At 40.8% G+C, this 24,330-nt stretch overlaps 1 protein-coding gene across 3 annotated transcripts in view; it reads right to left on the bottom strand.

The window, feature by feature from the left end:
• Positions 1–24,330, bottom strand: part of sema6d (semaphorin 6D) — a 284,007-nt gene that overhangs the window by 220,643 nt on the left and 39,034 nt on the right. For 2 of the 3 annotated variants that reach the window (XM_069910619.1, XM_069910620.1), the window contains exon 2: positions 17,320–17,396. The exons of the other annotated variant lie outside the window; for it this stretch is intronic. The gene's annotated coding sequence lies outside the window, so the exon portion shown is untranslated. The remainder of the gene's footprint in view (positions 1–17,319; positions 17,397–24,330) is intronic. 3 annotated transcript variants of the gene reach the window in all.

Raw genomic sequence — 24,330 nt, 5'->3', positions numbered from 1 at the left:
TTCTGTAGTGAATACCTAGGTGTCTTCCTGTCATCACAGTACTATGTATTTTTTTGAACAGTCAGCTATACAAAACCAGAGCTTTCTGAGAATGCACTTAACGTTTTTTTTTAAAATGTCATTCAAGGTCGTACATTGAATGTGTTAACTCAAATTGCAAAACCCACTTCTGGGAATAACAAGCCCTTGTTCACTGCAGCTTCAGCTCTTTAATCACTTGATCTTTGCTCAATATCTTTAGCATACCAACCGTCAGGCCAACTTCTCACCTCTTCACTGCAAGGTCTTGCATTAGCTGATTAGCTCACCTTTAGCCCAGGCTGCATAACTCTCATCAAATGGAGAATTGTTCAATTCTACTGCAATGCGGGATGCATCTCATTCCCTGCCTACTCTTATTGCATTCTCATCCTTGCTACACTTCCAGGTAGTGGTGGAAATGGACTTGGCTCAATATTTACAAATCTTATTATAGAGCAGCCTGAAATGTCCTCATCATCGTCTTCAGGTTAACTCAACCCATTCAACAATCCTCCTCCCACAACTCAAGCCCAGAATGTTGGATATGCATCTTTATCCTTGTGATACAAAAGAACAGTGTTGGACCTGTTGAGCTTCTCCAGCATTGTGTTTTTAACCATTCCATAGATTTGCCTTCTCCATCGGGCACACAAAACTCAAAGCAGTCAACCAGTTTACCTATCTCGGCTGCACCATTTCATCGGATGCAAGGATCGATAACGAGATAGACAACAGGCTCGCCAAGCCAAATAGTGCCTTTGGAAGCCCACACAAAAGAGTCTGGAAAAACAACCAACTGAAAAACCTCACAAAGATTAGCGTATACAGAGCCGTTGTCATACCCACACTCCTGTTCGGCTCCGAATCATGGGTCCTCTACCGGCATCACCTACGGCTCCTAGAACGCGTCTACCAGCGTTGTCTCCGCTCCCTCCTCAACATTCATTGGAGCGACTTATCCCTAACGTCGAAGTACTCGAGATGGCAGAGGCTGACAGCATCGAATCCACGCTGCTGAAGATCAAACTGCGCTGGGTAGGTCACGTCTCCAGAATGGAGGACCATCGCCTTCCCAAGATCGTGTTATATGGCGAGCTCTCCACTGGCCACCGTGACAGAGGTGCACCAAAGAAAAGGTACAAGGACTGCCTAAAGAAATCTCTTGGTGCCTGCCACATTGACCACCGCCAGTGGGCTGATATCGCCTCAAACCGTGCATCTTGGCGCCTCACAGTTCGGCAGGCAGCAACCTCCTTTGAAGAAGACTGCAGAGCCCACTTCACTGACAAAAGACAAAGGAGGAAAAACCCAACACCCAACCCACCAATTTTCCCTTGCAACCGTGTCTGCCTGTCCCGCATCGGACTTGTCAGCCACAAACGAGCCTGCAGCTGACGTGGACGTTACCCCTCCATAAATCTTCGTCCGCGAAGCCAAGCCAAAGAAGAAAGATATTTGCCTTCTTAACCTCTACCTTTGAGATTAAAGCACTAGAAGAAGGAGTGCCTCTCACAATATCCATGACTTATCCAACTTATTTTCACCTTATTTTCGATCATACTTGCCTGTACTATTCACATGATTTAGTGGCGAGGAAAACCATGACATTATTAACAGGAGCTTGTTTGCTGTCTGCACAACCTTGCAACTCTGCCCCAAGTGAATCTGCTTCATTTCAAGTGCCATCTCCATATTCTTGAACAAGGTCCTTTGAATGTTAAATACAGCTCATAGTTTCACCTGAACTCTTTTTAACAATAGTCAATCCCTTCGTTTAACAATATCAGGTGCTTCCCTAATTACAATGGTCTGACTTACGATGTTTCAAAGTTACTATGGTTTGAACCTGTACTTTCAATTTCAAATTTCAATCTGTTCCCACGCTTGTGATATGTGGTACACCACTCTCTTGCAATGCTGGGCATCAAGCAATTAATTTTAGTTCAATGCTTCAAATATTCTTCATGCCCAGTGTACTTTCAGCTGTGTACGTTAATGGCTTTTTCAGTGTGGAATAAAGGTATTCAAAATTTAATTATAAAAAATGGTAGGTGTGGTTTTCAACTTGCGATTTTTTTGGGTTTGCCAGAACCGAACCGCATTATAAGTTGAGTTGTATCTTTGTGAGAGATCTCGGTTGTACATTGTGGCACTGACAGGGCACCAATATCTTTTGTTCCTCTGACCTTAATACCTGTAACAATCATACTTTATTTTCTCATTTATTACCATTTTTCTCTCTGCTCCTCCACCAAAAACTTGAGATCTTTGTTTAACCTCTGGCACATTTCACTCATTCAACATCCAAGGTGAAAGTCTGAGACAAGCCATACTTTTCAACTTCACTGACATCTGTGGCCACTTCACTGCCTACCACCTGAACTGATCTGCCTGGAGAACCAAATTACCCATCAACTTCTTAATGGATAACTGTTCTGCTTTCAGCTGAAGCAGCAACCTAAATTAGAGGAAACAAACCAATGTATTCAGCTCAGCAAATGTTTTACATTAAAATCTGGGAAAAAAAATAGATTTTAAGACATACTTAAGTGAAAACTAGAGATATGGTCATCAAAATTATAGGGAGATACAACAGTGATTGAGACCGGACCTGGGTTCAAATCCTGAGCTGTCTGTAAGGAGTTTGCACATTCTTCCCGTGTCTGTGTGGGTTTTCTCTGGGGTCTCCAGTTTCCTCCTACTGTTCAAAACGTACCGAGGTGAAGGTTAATGGGGTGTAAATTGGGCAGCATGGACTTGTGGGCTGAAATGGCCTGTTACTGTGCTATATGTCTATTTTTTTTTAAATTAAAATTCATTTTTAACCTTTCAACTCAAAAATGAATTAGAGACATGCTCTTTGTGGGCTATAAAGAGCGTTAAGGCTTTACCATCTTATATAAAAGGCAGAAAATAGTTTCAAAAGTCAAGAAGGACCAATCTACTATAAAGCAGTTTTGTCTTGGACAAAATAAAAATGCCCCTATTTATATGGTGATGCAATCAAGTATTAACTTAAATTTCTCCACTCTATTGACCATTTTGATCTTCATTTCCCATAAATTTACATCCATCTGACCAAACATGACATGATTGCATTATTTGGTTTTTTTTTAAAAATGGCTTCATAGGACACTCCAGGATAGTGCATTGCCTCTTGGGTGCTCGGGTCCAGGATGTTTTGGAGCAGGTGTGGAATATTCTTATGGGGGTGGGTGAGCAGCCAGAGGTCGTGATACATATTGTTGCCAATAACATAGGCAGAAGTGGAGTAGAGGTCCTACAAAATTATGCTGAAGAAATTAGGAAAGCAGGACCCCATTCCCCCACCCCTAGTGCCATGAGCTAGGGAAGGTCACAACAAGAAATAAGTGGCTGAAGATATGGTGCAGGGGATAGTTTGATCATTGAAACCTTTTCTGGGGAAGGAGTGACCTTTGCAAGTGGGACAAATTACACCCAAACTCTAGGAGAATCAATATTGTGGCAGGAAGGTTTGCTAATGTGGTTGTGGTGTTGTGGGGGGTGGGGGGTGGGGGTGAAAAGAGGGATTAGGAGGACTATTAGGGGTTGGGATCCAAAGAGGTAGTTGGTGCTCAAGTAGGAACAGCTGGCAGAGGGTTTGTGTTGAAGGTCAAGCAGATAGGACAACATTGCAGCCAGTTGGATGAGTTACAATGCAACAGGGGCACAGAGTCTAGCAGGGGGCTCTAAAGGGGTCGAAAGGAGGTCAATAAACGGTAGGGGAGGGTCAATTAAACTTTTGTGGTCAAAAGCAAGGATTCCATGCCTTGGGGGTCAGTGAGGGACCAAAGATTCCATGAAGGGGCTGATGGTCTAAAAGGTTTGGGGTAACAAATAAAGAGCTGAATATTTCATATTTAAATGCACACAGCACCAAGAAATAAAGTGGATGACGTTGTAGTACAGCTACACATGGCAGGTGTGATGTGGTGGTCAACACAGAGCTGTAGCTAAAGGATGAATGTCATTGGGAACCGAGTGTTCAAGAATATCGGCTCATGGTCTTGTATATTATCTGCAGTTAAAATTTGGCTATTATTTTAATAGACCATATATTTAGATATGCGATGGGGTAATAGTTCAAATCTTCATTGGGATTGATCTCATTTTTGCAGAATTTCTGCAGCTGGACATAATGATTTTGGATTATGATCATCTTGTCAGACCTAGAAATAGTTTGGTCATCCATTTCATTGATGATTACCACTGCTCTCTCTTTAAGCTCCCTGTAGACCAGATACCTGAAGTGGAAGTCCAGCAATGATGAGTATTATTTTAACTACACCTGAAATTGAACTAAAAAATTGAAAGCCAAACTTAACATTTTTTTTTGAATAGGAAGTGTAATAAAAATCTTCTGCAAGAGTTGCACACTATTTTCCAAATGCACTTTGCCAGGTTTCAAGTTTCCAGTTTCAGATGATATTGAAGGGAGGCAGTGACTGTGCATTAGCCACATCTCCAAAAGGAAGAAAAACTGGCAAGTTAACAAGGCTCCCGTCAGTGACGACACCTGAAATGTTACAGCTGTTGAACAGGTCATCTGGTTGTTCCTTGACTAGAAAATGCGAAGTGATTAGGAGGACTATTGGGGAAAGATTCTGATGGTATGGAACAGAAGCTATGGTTCTCATTTTAAAATGAATTGTTAATTGTCATGTGCATTTAGATACAGTGAAAAATTGTTTTGCATGTATCTAAGCAAGTCAACCTCGACATGGTACAGCAGGAGGGTATGACAAAATACAGGGGATGGTGTTACAATAAAAGTGGAGGGCAAAGTTTTAAAGCAGTGATTCTAAACCTTTTTCTTTCCACTCACATACCACTTTAAGTAATCCCTATGCCACAAGTGCTCTGTGATTAGGAAGGAATTGCTTAAGGTGGTATGTGAGTGGGAAAGGAAGATTGAGAATTACTGCTCTAGACCCAATTGTTACTGACATATTTTCCTTGAGAAAAATGGTCATTGGCCTATTTCCTTTGAAGTTATGAAACCGTGCACATAACGAGTCAATTAGGTCGGATTACAGCAGTGATTCTCCACCTTTTTCTTTCCACTCACATACCACCATAAGCAATCCCTTACTAATCACAGAGCACTTATGGCATAGGGATTACTTAAAATGGTATCTGAGTGGAAAGAAAAAGTTGGAGAACTACTGCATTACAATCTCTTTTTTGTAGTAAAAAACATTTATATTTTTGTTGTGGTAACTTTATTTTTCTTTAAAATTGCTTATTTTATTAGATGAAGCGTGCTGTATTTGATAGTGAATAAATTATCAAAATGTACCTGTTCCTCTCTTTAGTCCTCCTTAAATTTGAATTGTTAAAGAATTTCCCGAGAATCCGAACCGCCCCAATCCCTGAACAATCGGGATCTTTGGACTTCTACTGTACTTCATCGCAAGATTAAACACGGAGTTACTCTGATTTGCTCCTGTTTTCCTGGTAACAGTTCATCATTTGCAAAACTTAGCCTGATAATATACTGAATTTAGCAGCTCCCAAATCTTTTATTTCACCAGTGTGAATCAAGCTGTGTTATCACAATCGCAGTTCAGATCGATTAGGATGTTACAATCCTTTATGGATTCTTTCTTCTTCTTTGGCTTGGCTTCGCGGACGAAGATTTAAGGAGGGGGTAAAAGTCCACGTCAGCTGCAGGCTCGTTTGTGGCTGACAAGTCCGATGCGGGACAGGCAGACACGGTTGCAGCGGTTGCAGGGGAAAATTGGTTGGTTGGGGTTGGGTGTTGGGTTTTTCCTCCTTTGCCTTTTGTCAGTGAGGTGGGCATTGGGATTATCCCAATGCATTATCCCAAACAATCTGAACTGTTCACAAATGAGCTTCACACTAAATTAGACTCAATTGGAAGGTGACCCCAGAATGCCCCACAAGAATGAATCAGAGCCGACATTATCAGGCATCTATTCTTTCTTTCTGACCCGGTTATCTTAAGGTCAGCCATCCACCACTCTCTATTAGTTCAGTCAGACCAGGCAACAACCAGTAAGAATCACTTCCTCAGCATTTCATCCGGTCAACAGTAAAGATAAAAATTCCACTGCTTGGACTGAAATAATTAATCTTGCACAAATTAGATGAATAATGGGAGAAAACACCCTGCATCATAAGTTGAGTGCATCCAGTTTGGACCAAGTGTTTTACCTATCTGACCACTGTCATTTTTACAGAATGAACATCCTACAGAGTAGTGCACATCCTTGTATATTATGAATAAAAGTGTTGCACCGCTGACCCTCGTCGTCATGGTATCACACGTTCAATTTAGCCTGAAATTATTCCCAGTTCCACTCTCCCCTCACAGAAACAAGCCAGATGACGTAGTGACTTGGAGAACAGTCCTTTCATCTGTGGAATTCGGGTTAGTCAGAGGTTGGAAGTGCTCAGCTGGAAGAATTCCTGACCAAAGGAACTTGTACATCGACCAGTCTTAGTTACCTGGTCGTCATTTTCACGATTCACAAAAGAATTTCTACAGGAAGAAATGCTCTTTTGAGATTAAAACTGTTAGAAATAGATGTACCTTCACAGAAATTGCTCGAGACAAAAATTGAGAACAAAGAACATTGATTAAACAACAATGCAAAGTTGGGTGCTTCCCCTTACCCTGGGAATACACACATACACTGGGGCTCACCCAACTTTTGTACAGTGAATTTCAGTATAGGAATACCCTCCCCCTTACATTCTTCTGCCTGCTGGAGAGGTTTGGCATTAGGTAATCCTGCCTGCCTACGTGCTGTTTCTGTGCACTTGGAGGACCAGGGTATATCCTGTCGGTGTCTTCTCATGTCATTATCCTCATTGTCCTTATTCACAACCTTGCCCTTGTCCCCATTCACACCTTTCCGACTCTCACCTTCATATGCAGAGTTCGCTAATCCTGTCTAGGGTTTACTAATTTAATATGCATAACTTGATAAATCTGTGTAAGGTTTACTAATTATATATGTAGTCTTCTTTGGCTTGGCTTCGCGGACGAAGATTTATGGAGGGGGTAAAAAGTCCACGTCAGCTGCAGGCTCGTTTGTGGCTGACAAGTCCGATAAATCCATAAATCTTCGTCCGCGAAGCCAAGCCAAAGAAAAAGAAGATGTAGAACTTGGTACTTCTCTGTCTAGGGCTAGGAGACCCTTATCTCATTCATACCAACTCTACTTCCTATATTCTATTATCTATTGTCTATCCTTATCTCATTCATACAGTGAACATGCTGATTCTGTCTAAAGGCTAGGAGATCCTTATCTTACTCAGACTGATTCTGCTTCCTGCATTCTAATATCCATGTCTCATCCTGTTGGTACTGGCTTCATTCATTTACCCATGTATCAATTTTAGTTTCATGTTCATATTTGTATATCAGTTTTACTCATCTCTCATAAAGCTCACCATTGGAAGAGTAGAGGACATTGTAGCTGCTTCATACCGTTCATGATGGTTCTGAGCAGGGTTGGAACAGAGTATCTTGGTAACCACAAATGCCAAAGAATTATTCTGGACATGATACAAACTCCAGGGGCCTGAATGAAATACAGTTTGCTCTGCAACAAAAAAATCAGCGGAGAGATTGAAATGCACAAATCTCTTTGGTGCCAGCAAGTGAAAGAGTTCACTCAAGCAGCAAAGTCATGAATTTGTTGAAAATACAAATGGATGTGGATGAACAGCAGAAGTCAGTGTATTACCCAAATGCACACAATTGGGGCACCGATCACCATGAAGGCGCCTCACCAGCAGCTGACCTCTGCGAGGTGTTTGAGGAGATTCGGTACGGTACCGAAGACTCTTGAAAACTTCCACAGGTGGACCGTGGAGAGCATTCTGGCCGGTTGCAGCACTGTCTGGTACTGAGGCTCCAACTCTCAGGACAAGAATAAACTCCAGAGGGGTTCTTAACTCTACCTGCCTCACCACAGGCACCGGACTTCACTCCATCGAGGACATCGACAAGAGATGAGGTCTTAAAAAAGCAGCCCCTAACCTCAAGGACCATCACAACCAGGCCATGTCCTCTTCACTCTGCTACCATCGAGAAAAGGAGCCTGAAGACGAGCTCTCAGCAGCACAAGGGCGGCTTCTTCCCCTCTGCCATCAGACTCCTGAACGATCAATGAACCAGACACTGCCTCACTGACTTTTTCTTGCACTATTTTTATTTATTTTGTCAGGTGGTTTATATGTGACGCTGCTGTAAAACGTCGAATTTCGTGACACCTTCATGACAATAAATTCTGATTCTGATCAGACACTTGGGCTTTACTGATAATTAAACAAGATTATCAGAAAGCATTGCATATTGACATTATATTCCAAACTACACATCATCACCTGCACTCTCCACAAATGCAGGCCTCATTGGAGAATTTTTACTACCAAAAGATTTTGCAATTCAGTATCCATTTAAAATGAGTTGGGCATTACTGGCTCTTGTTTACATACAAACTCAGTGTGAAGTCAAAGGTGGCAATTAAAGGGGAAACATTGCAGGATAAATTTTTAAAACATATTCCAAAATGCATACAGAATTTACTATCAACTGTCCAATTTATTAAATCATCCCAATTAATCCTCATAATAACATACACATTCACAACTTAGGGAGCCAAACATTTTCCAGCATCTGGAAAAGGGAGTCAGTACTTTCATACATTTAGAGATCAACTGTTCAAATAGCTACAATGGGAGAATGTAAAAAACGAAAGTGCGCCTGGAAAGATAATCAAATTGTTAAACACTATCAGATAATCAGTTAACAATGTAAATAAACAATTGAGTATTTAAAAGATAATAGTGTTGATAAAGGCTTATCTTTTGGTTATTTACTTCAGTTAAAGAATTGCTGCAGGCATTCAAGTTCCAAAGTGAGATTGTTCCCAGGCTGAGGTGTTTCACTCAGGACATCAAGATTCAAGATTCCTTTGTCACGCAATAAAAACAGTGCACTGTTACATGGAATTTACTTTCGTTTAGAGAATTTCACCATCGGCAGAAATTGCCTGAAGCGCCTCTTACAGTCAAAGAAAGAAAAGCGAGAGAGAGAGAGAGACCCCTCAGATTCAGAGGGTCCGTAGATTCACCTCCAGCACTGCTACGGCCCCTGCAGCCCCACAGAGTCCAGTCGAAACCATCAGCCCAAAATCTGGATCCAAACTTCTGACGTGATCCAGAAACCTTCAGCACCATCTCGGTTACAATGCCTGGCACCCCTTCAGCCAATCTCGAGCCAATCCACTGCCTGGTGTGAATCCCTCGACCACAGTTGCCAGCAGTCCGGAGCCTGTGCTGGTTCATCTCCTCGTTCCTCACTTCAGTTGCAGAACTTCTCACTGGTCCACCGCCAACATAAGAGATATCCTCCTTCTTTAATAAAGATGGAATCTCTCTTATGTCACCTGTGTCTCCTCTATTTCTCTTACCTCTGCCCTTACTCCATCTTTTCCCAGGAAGAGCAGGACAGAGTCCCTCCCTACCAGCACCCACATGCGACATATTATCCTCCAACACTTCCCCAATGTCAGTGCAATTCAGCCATATCTTCCCCTCTCCAGCCATACCTGCTTTTTGTTGGGTTATGCCTTTGCGATATTCCCTTGTTGGCTCTTCCCTCCCCCACCCATCTTCCACCTCCTTTAGGTATTTCCTGCTGTAACTGCGAGGGCCACCTTCCAGGTGAGGCACATCATCCAACCTAATCTATTGCATTTAGTGGACCCGGTGTGGCCTCCTCTAGATTGATGAGATCAAATGCAGATTGGGTGACATTGGTGAGACCAAATGCAGATTGGGTAACATTGATGAGACCAAATGCAGATTGGGTGAATGCTTCGCTACACGCCTACTCTCTTGTTTGTGGGTCTAAATGTGAACTTCCTGTATCCAAACATTTCATCTCCTCCAATCATTCTTACTGATTGCCTGACTTCTGCCTTATCCAATATAAACTCAAGGAAGAACACATTTGGACAGCCTCAAATTCAATGGCAGATGGTTTCTCCCCTCTACCTCTCTCTCAATCTCTCACACCCTCTGTTCTATTCTGTTACCTCTGCGTTCTTCCTCCAGCTTCTTTATGCATATCATCTACTTATTTTTCCATAGTTTTAATCAAACGTGCAAATACGAAATCTTGATGACCATTTCTACCCAGTTTTGACCTCAAGATTCTGGTATCTGCAATTTTTGTGTTTATCCAAAGCAAAGTTATTGTAAAAACTGCAACTACCCTCTCCTCAATAGAGCATTGGTGGGATGGTGATGAAATAGGGCAGAGTAGCTGAGGTGGTGGTTGGGGACAGGAGAGGGCAGCTAATTTTCTCTTCTCTCGCTTGACATTCAACATTCCTTTATTGTCATGTAATAAAACAGACAAAGACTCATCATCAGCCTGGCACCCCGAAGGAATGCAAAAGAAAGCTCCCCACCCCCATCACTGAGCGTCCATTAATTCACCTCCAGCACTCCCGTAGCCTCCAAGTCCAAACGACTGGCAACCCAAGATCCAAATCCAAACCTCCAACACTATCAGGAAGCCTTCAGTGCCTCTGGAACCCACTCGCATCCCGGTTCCAATACCTGGTACTCCTTCAGCCAGTCTCTAGCAGTCCGCAGTTTGGTGAAGGTCCTTTGACCGCGGTTGGCAGCAGCCCATAGCCTCAATGGGTTCCTCGCCTTGAGTCACCAACATCTCACTGCCTGTGTTCTCTTCAGCCTCAGACATGGTTACCATTCTCTAGAATCGTCTCTTCTGCTCCTCCTTCTCAAACAAGGGTTGTTATATCCATTGTCTGGTGCCCTGCGCCTGTCCTCTGCTCCCATACAGCCTGCAACCCCATGAGCCGTTGCTGAACACAGGCACTGCCATCTTGGGCCCAGACCCTGTGTTCACAGTATTTTAGAATAAACCACCGCCGGCTCCTTTATCAGGCTGTTTAAAGCTTGTACGGAGCCGTTGGTAATTGGACTGGGTGGTAGCACCCCACAGAGGAGCGCTATGTCTCAGATCCCTGCTCTTCTTGGGTCTGGACCAGCAGCAACTCTGTCATTATAGCAGTTCTGGCAGCGTCACTGTTTTTTTCTTTCTTTCTTTTTCAATCTTTTTATTATTATTATAATTTATAAACACATACAATTCAAAGAGATAAAAAATACATAGTAAGTAATGAATTAATACAGAGATATTAAACAATAATATTACAGAATAAAAATATACGAGGCAAAAAATTCAATCTACTGTTAATTTGAATTATTTATGCAATATTGAGATCAAGTTTAATAACAAACATCAATGTAGTGCAGCACTGAGATAGAAATACCGGAGCCCGATTCCCTCATCCTTTAAACTCTGCTTAAGAGACAGACTGAGAAAGTGACTTGCATCATTTTTAGTCTTCAAAAGGCGACTACTCTAGCAGAAGTATGGGAATGGACATCCGCTGGGAAAAGAATCACAGAAGCAATCCATCTGCCACCTTCAATATGAACTCAAATCCATCTTTGCTTGTTTGTTGGTCTCTCGCTGAAGGAAACACCGTGGAATAAGAGTAAAGCAGCAGTACCCTCTGACCCTTGTTCCAGGTGTAAGACAAGTTGGGGAGCCATTTTTGATTGGCAGAAGCTCCAGAAATGCCAATGTGCCAGAAAGACTGCAGAGGCAATTGTGCCATAATTTCACAGTGAGAAATTCAGCCTGCCCAGACACTGGTGTCACAAGGCTACTAATAATTTAATAAGCCTTGAAAGCAAGTATTCTCTAGATGATAGTGAACTTTTGGAATTCTCCATCCACAAGGCCAAATAGCTTTCTATTGAATATCAGCCCCAAAACAGCGCAAAACTGTTTCCTCAACGTCTTTAAACGCGAAGCATTTTATTTATGAATCCATCATTTTGAAATATTTTGTTTTCTCATTTTTTTAATATAATCTTTTCATTCAAGATTCACTTTCTAGTTAGACTCCCACATTTTTTTTTGGGAAGACAGACGAGTGAAGCATGGTAACAAGGTGTGGAACGTAACGAGAGTCTATTGTGTAGTGGCAGGTGATGGCCACCATACTTAGCTCACAGTTGCAGCAGACTTCCAAATGGATACTTTGTGAAAACAGCTAGAATGCAATGTTGGAGATAATGATGATGTTTGGTTGAATATTTGCAGTGTAAATAGTGGCACCACACAACCACAAAGTGGCTTTGCACCCTGCAATGATGTCAAATTGATGACATACCCAAATCATTTTGTCCTGTAATCAACAGTTCAGGAGGAAATCCATTTTCTCTCTACAGAGATTTAGACATTATTGTTCCCATCTTTTGTTCTTTATACAGCTAAGCAATGGGAACTTTAATACACAAAAGTGTTGGACAAACTCAGCAGATCCCGCAATGTGAAATTTAGCTGGGATTGCTGCAAAAAGCCACAATCTTTCAAAATGGGCACATTTGCCTCAAAACATCCCATTTGATTTTGCAGGCCGGGTGGTGGGGAACTGGAGATCAGTGGCAACAAGATGACATTTTATCTTAGTTTTAAAAGCTTAGTATAAAGGACATTTTTTTGTTTAAGATTGCCTGCCAACACCCGAGGAGCAAGCAGGTTTTGAAACTCGATGACAATTGCTGAAAGGCCACCTGCTCCCTTCCAATCATGTTTCCTTTCTAATTAACTAAAAACATTACTCACGAGTGACAGTCGCAGCATAATCCCCATTTCACAAGTGGTCACATTTGCATTCAATCCTTTACGAAAGGATAAATCAGTAAAAACATTTTCCTTTCTATTTTGGCTTAAATGGACTTATTTCGACCAAAAATAAAAATCTTTGCTTTTGTCAATGCTTGAAAATGAGGCACAAAGAGATTAAAGATTTGTTCTTTCATTATAACAGGACACCAAACATATGGAGGAAGTCAGAAGAACTGAGGCATTACACGTACACCAGGGAGACAGAGCCAAGGAAACAAAGGGAATGTTGGGAGATAACCACAACAAGATATTTTACAGACTTGCTGGCTGTCACAGCAGCAGGTTACCAATATGACCACGTATTATGTGCTCCAAAGCAAAATCATCCTTTGACAAACTCCTTGCTTGGCTTCTGAGCAATAACCTGTTAAGAACAAGTTTTCCTTTGATGTTTCAACTGCAGAGATGATCAGAGGAAATGTTCCAACTTGCTGACAGTGGGACAAAGGATCGCAGAACATTATAGCACACGGTGCCAGTCAACAGAAACATTCTCAACAATTTAAACCTTCCCTACCTCACATCCATATCCTTTGATTTTTCTTACATCCATGTGCCCATCTAATAGTCTTTTAAATCCTCCTATTGGACCAGCCTCCATCACCACAACTGTGTAAGAAAAATACTCTTGACTAGTCCCCTAAAATTTCCTCCCCTTTCCTTTAATGGATATCCCCTTGTGCTACTGTCACCCCAAGAAAAAGGTACAGGTTGTCCACCCTATCTATGCCTCTCATAATCTTGCAGATCCCTATTTCATCACCTCTCATCCTTCTTCACTCCAAAGAGAAAAGTCCTAGCTCTGTTGACCTTGCCTCATAAGACACATTCTCCAATCCAGGCAATATCCTGGTAAATCTCCTCTGCACCCTCTCCAAAGCTTCTAGATCCTTTCTGTGATGAAGAAACCAGAACTGAACACAATACTCCAAGTGTGTTCTAACCGGAGTATTATAGAGTGGCAACATTACCTCATGACCTCTGAATGGGTCTCCCATGGGGAACCTTGTCAAATTCATGTACTGCACATCCTAAATTCAATTTTTTTTTATCACTTCATCAAAAAGCTCAATCAGGCTTCTGAGGCACGACCTGGCCTTCACAAAGACATGCTGACCATCTCTGAGAAGACGCTACTTCTCCAAGTGCTGATAAATCCTGTCCCTCAGGATCATCTCTAATAGTTTGGCCACCACTGATGCAAGACACACTGGTCTAAAAAATCCCAGGATTTTCCCTATTACCTTTTTTAAACAAGTGGACATTTGCCATTTTTCAATCCTCCAGTACCAGGGAGGACACAAAGATAATTGTCAACGCCCCAGAATTTCTTTCCCTGCTTCCTGTAGTTACCACGGGTGCATCTCATCTGGTCCTGGGGTCTCTCAATCTTAATGTTTTAAAGAAAATTGAGCACCTCCTCTTTCTTAACCTCAAGCACACAAGCCAGTACGATACTGACCTCACATTGACCAAGGTCCTTCTCCCTAGTGAAAACTGAGGCAAAGTATTAATTTAGGGCCTTCCCCATTTCCTCTGCCTTCAGGCACATGTTGCCTCTTTTATCTTGTGTCCTACCTTCACTCTTGTCATCCTTGTGTTCTTCATTTAAGTAACACTGGAGTACAAATCTGCTCTTTATAAGCAAAGCATCTCTAGATATATGCTACTAATCTATTTTTAAAAAAATGTAGCTATTTTATTAACCAGATGTACGAGCTAGTGACATCATGAAGAAGGCCATATGAACTAATGGTCCATCTTCTTAATCAGAAAGATTGAGGACCAAGATAAAAATAAACAGATGGATAGCAGAGTTGGGGAGTACATTAAAATGTGAGAATTAATTTTTATAAAGATAGCAAAAGATTAAAATTACAGAATTTAAAAAAAATTACTTTTAAAGATTAGAATTTCCCAGAGCAAATCAGTAACCGAAGGAATAAAACTCAGATTGTCCACTTCCTGGGTTGGAGGGATGATTATAATGTGGATAAAAGGATGTTTGCACTCTTAATTGTCAGACTTAACCTTCGGTAGCAACTTTAATGGGCAATTAATGCGCAAACCCAGTGAAAGTAATGAGAAAAGCCAAGGGCAAGATGCCAATGACGAGAGAGAAATCATGGAGCAAATCAACCAGCAAGTCATGGAGATTCATAACTTGTGCAGTGCTTAGTTCTCTGAACTTGCTGGCCAATTTGTACATTAGTAACTTCCCTGAAAATTCTAGCCTGTAACATTCTTCCGAAGCTTGGAACATTCCAGCTCCATGAAACAAAAATCTCAGTTTCATTTTATTAAGTAAAATATAGTTAATGTCTTAAGTTTATACTTTGGGTTGGGAAAGATCTTAATATTTTAATTATGTCTTGCATTAGGATCCCATCTTTTTTTTTTACTTTCTATTTAAATGCTTTTTTTCCTGTTTTCTATTTTTTTTAAAATGCGGCCAAAAGTAGGTTATTGTGCCATCTCAAACAGAAAAGGCACACTCTTTGATAACAAAACGAATGATATCGTTGAATCCGATCAACATTAGATAGAGCTCTTCTGCCTTGAAATCTGAATGAGAAAAATATAATATTGATTTTTCAGGTTATTGCTAGTCACCACAACAAGCTGATTGGATTTGTTGGACTAAATGAGCCACTGAGTGGAGATGCTGATCAGAAAACACGAAGTTTATAAGTAGCTATGATTGCAAAACATTGCATCAAATGAATGACAGATTTTATCCTAATGAGGCAGGAACATAGAAATGTGCGGGGGTGGGGAGAGAGCCAAACTGTTTGTTTCTTACATTATTTGTAGAGGAACCCAAAGCCAGTTTGTGAAACTGGAATTGTGCCTGTTGAAGGAAAAGTGCAAGGCAGCTGTATTAATGGATCATTGCTGAACCAGGACATTGAGAGTTGAAACAAGTCCGTTGAAGGAACAAGCCCTGTCAGAGTAGATAACATTGCTGGATCACCAAATCTACATTAGCAGATAAGTACATTGTCTGAGACATCACAGATCAATGAGTCAGTCAAGGAAGAAAATATTTTAATGATTCAATGTTGTCATAAATTGCTTGACTAGGAAGAGTGATAAGACAGGGAGGTAAACAAGAAACCTGTGAATGCTGGGGTCTGGTGCAGTACACAAAAATAAAGAAACTCAGCAGGTCATACAGCATCCATGGAATGCAGAAGGCAGTCGATGGCTCAGGCCCAAGCCCTTCTTCGGATGTTCTTCATCTGAAGCAGGGCTTGGGACAGATTTATTGATTGCCTTTTTAGTTCCCATAAATGCTGCATGACCTGCTGAGTTTCTCTAGCATTGACAGACAGGAAAATATTTCAACAGAAATGAAAGATTTCTGGGAAGAATAAAACAATCTACAAGAGGAACTTCAATAATTGACTCGTGAAGTCAGAAAAAAAAATCCATGAATGTTTGTGTGGGATCATTTAATACTTAACAAGATGCCAGATTCTAAACTTTAGCAATTATTCAGATGTGAATGAAGTTAGAGATTACCCCCAAATCCACCATCTGAAATGTTGAGACTTTTTATAACCACAAGGTATGCAAATAGGCATTTGACACTAGTTTGAACAGGCTGGAGAAAATAAGGAACAAACATTAAAGAGCAAGGCAAACAACAACCCTTGTGTTGCTTAAAATTAAAAGCATGCACTTTTAAAAAAAAATTGCAAGTTAGCCTGGGAAAATGAAGGAAAATTCAAAAAACAGACCAAAAAAATGAGAACAGAATGAAGAAATAAAAATGCAAGAAAGCAAAATAGTTTGTCCAACACCATTAATCTGGTATGGCCACTGGAGAAAACTGTAAGCAAGATCCATTTTTAGAGGGGAGATTGAGAGAAGATATATATGCAGTTGAAATCAATCAAAAAGAAATTGGCTTTATGCCTTGAGCCCAGTGGAAGGTACTTGCTCAACTTGCCCACTATGATGTGCACTTATAAAGCAAGAGAAAAGTCTCAAGGCATTTCACATGGAGCTAGAGAGAGATGAAATAACTCACCAAACCTACATTGACCATCAAATGCCCACTTATACTAATCCTACATTAATCCCATGTTTTAGACTCCTGTGTCCTCATCAACTCCCCTGAATTCAACCTCTCATCTACATGCCATGAGCATGCCAATTAACCTACCAACCCCAGCATTACTTTAGGTTGAGAGGAAACTAGAGCACCCTCAAAATAAAAATTGACTCTGAACCAAATTAGGAATACAAGTAATATTTAAACAGGTTTCCCCAGAGAGATGGGTTCCAAGGAATATCTTGGAGGAAAGAAAAGGTAGAAGGTTTGGAAGGGAATTCTTGCACATCCATTAATGGAGGAGCAAAAAAATTCAGAAAGAGCAAGAAACCCAAAGTAGAGGAATGTAGACATCTCAAGAAGTTTGGAACCTGGAGGAGATTAAAGAAAGATCACAGAAGGAGATTCAAAAATAGTTTTTAAAAACAGAGGTGTTGCTTACTTGCATTGGAGCACAGGCTAGCCTTCTGGAGATGGAACCTAGCTCACTTGTTTAACAGCTCTCAGGTATTCTGAAACCTATAAACCAATCAAATGAAACACTTTTGTTATTGTGATTTTTTAATATAGTTTGTTCCAAGATCTTTCTGGACAGATGACTGTCCTAAGTTTAGAGATAGATTTAAATTGATTGTTACACTAATCAGGGACTACTCTGACACTATAAAACCACTATGTGCACTATAGCCAAGTCACTTTTTGCCACGAATAAATGAACATTATGTTGTTTGTAATTTATTGTCTTGCTTTAATTAAATTAAGCAATTTCCCCCCTCCCACCACCAAATCGTTTTCTCCTCCACAGCACCTGAAGCATTTAGTGCATATGACAATAAACTATCAAAATACACAAATGAAGTGAATTTACTCTACTATTTTCAAAAATCCAGCTGGAGAATTACAAACATTCTGCGTTTGCTGTAAATGTCTAGAGCCGTGGTTTTCAAACCGCCCCCACCTTATATCGATCCCTATGCCACAGGGGCTCTGTGATTGGTAAGGGATTGCTTAAGGTGCGATGTGAGTGGGGGAAAAAAGTCGAGAACCATCATTCTAGACCCAATTATTACTGAAATGTTTTGCTTGAGGAAAAATTGTCATTGTCCCATTTTCTTTGGAGTGAGGAAACCGTGCACATAACGAGTCAATGAGGTACAATTAAAACAATGGTTTTCAAACCTTTTTCTTTCCATTCACACACCACCTTAAGTAATCCCTTATTAACCACTGAGCACTTATGGCATGGGGATTGCTTAAGGTGGAATGTGTGTTTGGGGATGGGGGGTAGTTTGAAAACCACGGCTCTAGAGGAATTCTACATGCTGTGTTTATTTCATGCTGTCTTTCAAAATATTTTTTTGATATTTATTCAATAGAAAACAAGAACAATACAATTAATATGTGAGACAGAACTAGTTAGAAAAAAAAAATCAATAATGATTATATGTAGAAATTCAGAAGTACCGGTACAATAACAGAAACATAATGAAACAATAGAACCTAACAAAAAAAAAATAACAAAAAAAAACAATTCTAAGCTCTTTTCCTCAGCAAGAGTGAAATTAAAAAATTCAAGTGGCATAATTTTGGGGAGAGATAGCACCATGCCAAAATTCCAAATCAACACTAACAAAGCCATGATAGTAGTCCATAAATGATGCCCATATTGTTTGGAAGTTGATATTTGAATCAATAGCAGCATATCTATTTTTCTCCCAAACAAGACATAATATCCAACATCTATCAACCCAGGAAAAAATTTGTTCTGTTTAATGATAGCATTGACTCTTTCATTGTTCACTAATAAATTGGAATCTCATTGGACTATAAGTGATGGTGCTCTCATGGAGCTCCAGAGAACTTGATTGAAATGCAACTCTGAAGGGAAACCTCGATTTCAAATGGTTTTAAATGAAATAGATGATTTCAAGTCGAACCTGCTTTGAAAAGAGACGAAGAACTCCAAGCTCCAGAAATGACAGCAAACTCCTTATATTATAACCATTCAGGTCAAGGACATTTGCCCTTACAGAATTTAGAAATCACGACCAAAAGAAAATTGAGATACAGAAGTTGCTCTCATGGAACTTATGAAATTTTTTTTTTTTAATTTGCATTTCTTACTTGTGCATAGGTGGTGCAACTTCAGAAAGTCACATTAAGGAGCATTTTCTATGACTGGATGTCCCCTCCTCCATAATGACTGGATGTCCCCTCCTCCATAATGACTGGATGTCCCCTCCTCCATAATGACTGGATGTCCCCTCCTCCATAATGACTGGATGTCCCCTCCTCCATAATGACTGGATGTCCCCTCCTCCATAATGACTGGATGTCCCCTCCTCCATAATGACTGGATGTCCCCTCCTCCATAATGACTGGATGTCCCCTCCTCCATAATGACTGGATGTCCCCTCCTCCATAATGACTGGATGTCCCCTCCTCCATAATGACTGGATGTCCCCTCCTCCATAATGACTGGATGTCCCCTCCTCCATAATGACTGGATGTCCCCTCCTCCATAATGACTGGATGTCCCCTCCTCCATAATGACTGGATGTCCCCTCCTCCATAATGACTGGATGTCCCCTCCTCCATAATGACTGGATGTCCCCTCCTCCATAATGACTGGATGTCCCCTCCTCCATAATGACTGGATGTCCCCTCCTCCATAATGACTGAATGTCCCCTCCTCCATAATGACTGGATGTCCCCTCCTCCATAATGACTGGATGTCCCCTCCTCCATAATGACTGGATGTCCCCTCCTCCATAATGACTGGATGTCCCCTCCTCCATAATGACTGGATGTCCCCTCCTCCATAATGACTGGATGTCCCCTCCTCCATAATGACTGGATGTCCCCTCCTCCATAATGACTGGATGTCCCCTCCTCCATAATGACTGGATGTCCCCTCCTCCATAATGACTGGATGTCCCCTCCTCCATAATGACTGGATGTCCCCTCCTCCATAATGACTGGATGTCCCCTCCTCCATAATGACTGGATGTCCCCTCCTCCATAATGACTGGATGTCCCCTCCTCCATAATGACTGGATGTCCCCTCCTCCATAACCCAGGGGCTGCTTGTACAAAGTTATGCGGTTATATTTTCAAGTTCTATGATTTTTAAAGTTTACAGGCAATAGATTTTAAAAACCATTTAAAAAATGTCACTGCCTGAGAATATACACATTTTCACAATTCACAATTCCATGATCATTTTCATTAATGCTCTTCAGTTTGAGCAGATCGGTCAATTATTGTAATGTAAAAATATAAACTTTTATACTTATTTAAAAAAATATACTTTCACATTTCAAGTATTAAGCTTGGAAGGGCAAATGAAATGAAAAACCTGTGCTGACCAACTTACCAACATATTAAAGGACATCTTCAATATCTCACTCAGGAAGGGCATGGTACCCACCTATTTCAAACAGGTGTCAATCATACCCAAGAAGAGTGCAGTACCCTGCCTTAATGACTAACGACCATTAGCACTTACATCAACAGTGATTAAGTGTCTTGACAGGCTGGTATTGAAGCATATCAGCTTCTGCCTGAGCGGTGACACGGATATGTTCCAGTTCGCCTATCGTTGCAATAGGTCTACGGTGGATACCATTTCACTGGCTCTACACAAAGCCCTGGAACACCTGGACAGTAATGATGCATATATCAGGATGCTCTTTATCAACTACAGTTCAGCATTTAACACCATCATCTCTTCAAAACTGATCAGCAAACCCCAAGACCTGGGTCTCAACAGCCCATTGTATAATTGGATCCTGGATTTTCTTGCATCCAGACCACAATCAGTGAAGATTGGTAAGAACATCTCCACAATTTCCATCAGTACTGGAGCACCACAGGGCTATGTTCTTAGCTCCCTGAGACAATAACACCATCTACAAATTTTCCAGCAATATCACAGGAGTGGGTTGTATAAAGAAAGGTGATGAGTCAACATACAGGAGGGTGATTGAAAACTTGGCTGAATGGTGAACGAACAACAACCTTGCATTAATTGTCACCAAAACTAAGGAGCTGATTATTGACATCAGAAAGGGAAAGCCAGAGGTGTACAATCCAGTGATCATTGGGGGAAATCTAAGTTTCTGGGAGTCACTAACTCGGAATTCTTTCATGGACCCAACACACCAATGGCATTGTAAAGAAAACACATCAGTGCCTCTACTTCCTAGGAGTTTGTGGAGGTTTGGTGTGACACCAGAAACCTGGCAATTTCTCCAGATGTGTGGTGGAAAGTGTGCTAACTGGCTGCATCACAGTCTGGTATGGAAACACCAACACTCCTGAGCTGAAAACTCTCCAAAAGATCATGGAAACAGCCCAGGATATCACAGGCAAAACCCTCCCCACTGTCAGAGAGGAGCAGCAAGGATCCACACCACCCAGCACATGCTCTGTTCTCACTGCTACCATCAGGAAAGAGGTCTAGGTGCCACAAGACTCGCACCACCAGGTTCAGGCTCCCCTTTCACCATCAGACTCCTCAGCAATAAACTCAATCAGAGACTCGTTTAAGGACCTGTGCACTTTATTGAATGTGTTTTGCACAGTTTGTTTACATTTATTATCTTTCTATAGTTTTTTATTTCTTTAAATGTATATACAGAGTTTTTTTTTTAATTACTGATAAGTGGTAATTCTTCCTCTCCCACAGAAAGAATCTCTATATATATATATATATATCTGAAATGGGCAAGATGATTATTATGATACAAAGACAATATTTGCGAAAATCAGATGGGTAACAATGCACGTGTTCTTTTTGCTTATTCATACTGCAGTGAAACTTATTTACTGCCCCAGTAAATCAGTCAAAAGTTGTCAAGAACATTGTTAATTAATTATATTCTACTTCCATGCAGTTATTCTATAAGCACATCAGAAGTTATGAGAGCCTCGCTACTAATTAGGACAATATCACATGAAATGAATAATGAGTTGAATAATGATAGGAGGTCCACATGTCAAGAGAACCAGAAGCAGATCTCCAGGATTCAGAAGGAAGTGAATGTGATAGGAAGACCCATTCGGTTGATTAAGTGCTGATGTTACCTCACATTCTTGGAAAATAACTCCTTCCCAATATGGAAGGAAATCCCAAAATAGGATCCTGTCACTGCAAATTTCTAGGTTTTTAAAATGGACATCAAATTACTTTAAATAAAGGAAACAATAATTGCCAGCCAACCCAGGCACGTGGAAAGTGGGTCAGACATAATAAATTTCAATTGTTGAAGGTACGTGGTGAATACTAATACTTCTTTTGGATGGAACTTGGATGAATGCTTCACAGGAGAGCTGTGGCTATGTCCAAAAACGTTTACTGGAAATTGAACGGTCAAGTTGCTAAATAATAAACAGATTGATTATTGATGGGCATTTTGCTTGAATCTCTATCCACAAAAGAGCTGCCACCATTTAACCCTGAATTAGTTTTCAGAAAGAGACTCCGAAATTGTTTAAAAGAAAATTTCAAAGTTTGTGGATTGTATTTAGGTTTGTGAAAAGCAAAACACTCTACTGGAGTATTCAAGGAGTTAGGACATTTACTGGGTATACATAGTCAATTGGAAATACAAAACAGCCAGTGAAATGAAAAGCTATCAGGCCCACAAAAAAATTATTGCTTTGTAAATAGCCTTAAGGCACTTTAAAACGACAAGGATATACGAGCAGATTCCCATCCCCTAATCACTTTCCAGCTTTTTTCTCCTGCCCTCCCACCCTTATCCACCTATGACCTCTTGCCTGTTGACCTGTGCTCCTCTCCCCATCTTTTTTTTTTATTCAGGCTCCCACCTGCTTTTTGCTCATACCCTGATAAAGGGCTCAAGCTTCCTTCCAATAGACACTGCATGACCTGCTAACATTCTCCAGAACTTGTGCATATTAGAAGAGCTGTGTGGCAACTCACTCCGCTAATTCAAGTACATGTAACATTGCCGAGCAATTTGCATTTGAGTAAAAGATTTTTATGGATGACAGGAAATTTAAGGAGTCATACTGATTGAACAGAAGGGTTGTGCTGAGGGGTTGTATGGCCTTCATCCATTTTTGCACTTATTTCTTACGTGACGTGCCTCACAATACCAAAAAGGTTCAACAAGGAGATATAAGAACTGAGCAAAATACTTCAAGGAAATCAAGTCAAAGAACTTGGAGAAAATTAAGATTACATCCTGTAAGGAAAATAAATAACATACAATATTTTAGTGTTAGTCTTCATTTTGTTGAAAGTACATAATGAGATTAAAGAAGTCCCAGACCAGGGAACCAGTATCAGAGTGGGCAGGGTTTCAACTGATTGAGACAAAGTACTGTATGTAAAACATAAGGTAGAGTAGGGGTTATTGTGCCATTGAAAAAGATCCCTAGTGAAGGAGTCACGTGATGGAGTAGTGGCCAGACGGTGAACTCCAGCCCTCTCCAGAAAAGTCGGGAAAAACAAAGGAAAACACAAAGGCACAGAAATAAAAGTTACAGAAAAGTGAGCATAAAGGTGGAAAGAAGATGGCGACAAAAAAAGAAAAATCGAAAGCAACGGTAAGAAGAGAGGAAGAGAAGACAAAGGAGGAAAAAGGTGAAGGCCTTACCTGTCCGAAGAGGCCCGCTGCAGAGAGAGAAACCCGCTCCCTCAGGTCGGTAAATAATGGACTACAAAAATGGCTCGCAGAGCCGAGTAAAAGTGCGCAACCGCGCATGCGCGATACTTCGCGCATGCGCGATGCGAATGAAAAAAAACACACCGACGGGAGGGGAGACCAGCTGGGGAGTCAATCTCCACAGCCGGCAACGACAGCTGCAGAACACCTGCAGCAAGAAGAGACCACAGAAGACAATAGAAACAAGAAAGAAGAGGAGGAAAGGGCACCAAAGAAACAACAGATGGTCAACCCAGAGGAAGAAGAGGAGGAAGAGGAAGAGTACGGTGAAATAGAAGAAGAAAAGAAAGGCAAGGTAAAGGATATACTTGCTCTTATTAAAGGATACATGGAGTCATTTAAAGAATGGCAAACACAGGAATTTAAGGATTTAAGAAAAAGAATAAACAACACAGAAGAGAAAATAAATAAAATGGAGATGACCTTAACAGAAATGGGAAAGAAAATGGACAAGATGGAAGAGCGGGCAGTAGCAGCAGAAATGGAGGTAGAAGACTTAAAAAAGAAATTGGAGAAATCTAATAAAAAAACTAAAGAGACACAAGAACTACTAGCTCAAAAAATAGATACAATGGAAAACCATAACAGAAGAAATAACATAAAGATAGTGGGCCTTAAGGAAGATGAAGAAGGCAAGAATATGAGGGAGTTTATAAAAGAGTGGATCCCTAAGACCCTAGGATGTCCAGAACTACAGCAAGAAATGGAAATAGAAAGGGCACATAGAGTATTGGCCTCTAAACCACAACCACAAC

Source organism: Narcine bancroftii, chromosome 14 (genome assembly GCF_036971445.1).
Source record: "Narcine bancroftii isolate sNarBan1 chromosome 14, sNarBan1.hap1, whole genome shotgun sequence".
Taxonomy (NCBI): Eukaryota; Metazoa; Chordata; class Chondrichthyes; order Torpediniformes; family Narcinidae; genus Narcine; species Narcine bancroftii.
This window is presented reverse-complemented; position numbering and strand designations above follow the sequence as displayed.